The following is a 2,685-nucleotide window of genomic DNA, read 5'->3' as shown; positions in this document are numbered from 1 at the left end:
ATCCAAATACAGAAGGAACTGATTCAAATGAGCAGGGTAACTGGCTTGGGGATATGCCGATTCGAGCATGAGAACCAGAGGCGTAGGAACCAAGAAATCTCCCCATGTGGTCTCCACCGTCGCTTTGTCAGTTTGGGGGAATGCAAGATCCCTTAGCTTGACGTAAGTAAACAAAACCCCGGCTGAAACCTGAGGGTTGAAGCTTTGGTCAAGCAACGTAAACCGAAGGGGAGAGGGATGTGTGATCTGCCCAGGCCCTGCTTCAAGAGTGTCGATCCGGGAATCAGCCATCGTTATCTTTATATATCAGTCTTGTTCGGCCAGTATTTGGTCTGGCCCGAACAAAGTAACCAATGGCCTTGAGACGCTCTGGAGGAAACCGGGCGCTGAAAAACGCAACCCCAGCGGCAGAGCCCGCGAGGTGACATAGAAGTCGGCTACCAATCTCGTAAAATCTTGAGCACCTCTGTTGACAAGTCTGGATTCCGCGGCACCTGACTCTAAGAATCCGGAGTTCTCCCTCGTTTCTTGTGAACACAGAAACAGTCCTCGTTTCTTCACTGTATATTGTGCTGAGAGAAGTTAAATTTTCTCGTAACGCAACGACTGGTTCTGAGAAGTTCATTAAGTCGACATCGATGGAGACTTCTAATGGTGATAATGAAAGTGCTGACCAGGTTTTAACCAGGATCGTGCACTGACATTGCTCTACTTCTTTTTTCTTCCTCTGTTTCTTGATTTTTTTTTCTTTGTTAATGAAGCAAAAGAAATTGTTAAAAGGAACGAAGAAGAAGAAGCCAAAAATATATATCACACTTGAGTCGATTTTTTTATTATTATATATTTATAAATATTTAGTTATTTATTTAATAACCGAAAAAAACAAAAACAAAAATTGTGAATTTTAACACATATGATGAGATTAGGCTTAATAATAATCTAATTATATTAAACCGGTTGGGTTGCAGGCTAATTGATAATCGGTTTCAGTCGGTTTACATTATTTTTTAAACCGAGTAAATCGAACCAGTTGTAATCGTTTCAATCCTGCCATAGATACCACGGCTGAGGTTTATGACTCATGGCGGAGTATCTCAGATTCTTGCATATGACCAGAGCAGTGGTTTCATTCAATCGATGTCTTACAGAGAAAATTTCATACCGAAGAGTTCCAGTCTTTTCTTATTTCACGGATTTTGTGACTCAATTGAACTCAGCTAGCACGACCAACTTTTCGTTTGTTTTCAAGGAATGTGCCAAGCAAGGAGCGTTAGAGCTGGGAAAGCAAGCTCATGCTCATATGATCTTATCTGGGTTTCGTCCGACTACGTTCGTGCTGAATTGTTTGCTTCAAGTTTACACAAATTCTCGAGATTTCGTGTCTGCTTCTATGGTGTTCGACAGAATGCCGCTGAGAGATGTTGTTTCTTGGAACAAAATGATCAATGGTTACGCCAAGAGTAATGACATGGCTAAAGCGAATTCGTTCTTCGATATGATGCCTGTGAGAGATGTTGTGTCGTGGAACTCAATGCTTTCTGGGTATCTACAGAACGGTGAGAGTTTGAAATCTATTGAGATTTTTATTGACATGGGGAGAGCAGGTATTGAGTTTGATGGTAGAACTTTTGCAATCATCCTTAAAGTGTGTTCCTTTTTAGAAGAAACCAGTTTAGGAATGCAGATTCATGGGATTATTGTTCAAGTGGGTTGTGATACTGATGTGGTTGCTGCAAGTGCATTGTTGGATATGTATGCAAAAGGTAAGAGATTTGACGAGTCTCTTAGAGTGTTTCAAGGTATTCCGGATAAGAATTCTGTTTCCTGGAGTGCTATAATCGCGGGTTGTGTTCAGAATAACTTGTTGTCCCTTGCTTTGAAGTTTTTTAAGGAGATGCAAAAGGTAAATGCTGGAGTGAGCCAGTCAATTTACGCTAGCGTCTTGAGGTCATGTGCTGCGTTATGCGAATTGAGATTAGGCGGTCAGTTACATGCTCATGCCTTAAAGTCAAATTTTGCAGCAGATGGTATAGTGAGAACGGCAACATTGGATATGTACGCAAAGTGTGATAATATGCAAGATGCTCAAATTTTGTTTGACAATTCTGAAAATCTTAATAGACAATCTTATAACGCAATGATTACTGGTTATTCGCAGGAAGAACATGGTTTCAAAGCTCTATGGTTGTTTCACCGTCTCATGTCATCAGGTCTTGGTTTCGACGAAATTAGTTTATCAGGAGTGTTCAGGGCTTGTGCCTTAGTAAAAGGTCTTTCAGAGGGGCTTCAGCTTTACGGTTTGGCGATTAAAAGCAACTTATCGGTGGATGTTTGTGTTGCAAATGCTGCTATTGACATGTATGGGAAATGTCAAGCTCTGTCTGAAGCCTTTCGTGTATTTGATGAGATGAGAAGAAGAGATGCTGTGTCTTGGAATGCGATTATAGCAGCACATGAACAGAACGGAAAAGGATGTGAAACACTTTCTCTTTTTGTCTCAATGCTCCGTTCTAGGATTGAACCTGATGAGTTTACCTATGGAAGCGTATTGAAAGCTTGTGCTGGTGGTTCTTTGGGTTACGGTATGGAGATTCATTCCAGCATTGTCAAATCAGGAATGACTTCTAATTCCTCTGTTGGATGCTCTCTGATCGATATGTATTCAAAGTGTGGAATGATAGAAGA

At 41.0% G+C, this 2,685-nt stretch overlaps 1 pseudogene; it reads left to right on the top strand.

The window, feature by feature from the left end:
- LOC104751961 overlaps positions 1,066–2,685 on the top strand; it is a 4,955-nt pseudogene continuing 3,335 nt past the window's right edge.

The sequence above is a fragment of the Camelina sativa genome, chromosome 1, assembly GCF_000633955.1.
Source record: "Camelina sativa cultivar DH55 chromosome 1, Cs, whole genome shotgun sequence".
Classification (NCBI taxonomy): domain Eukaryota; kingdom Viridiplantae; phylum Streptophyta; class Magnoliopsida; order Brassicales; family Brassicaceae; genus Camelina; species Camelina sativa.
Note: the sequence above shows the minus strand (reverse complement) of the source record. Positions and strands in the feature narration are given on the sequence as shown.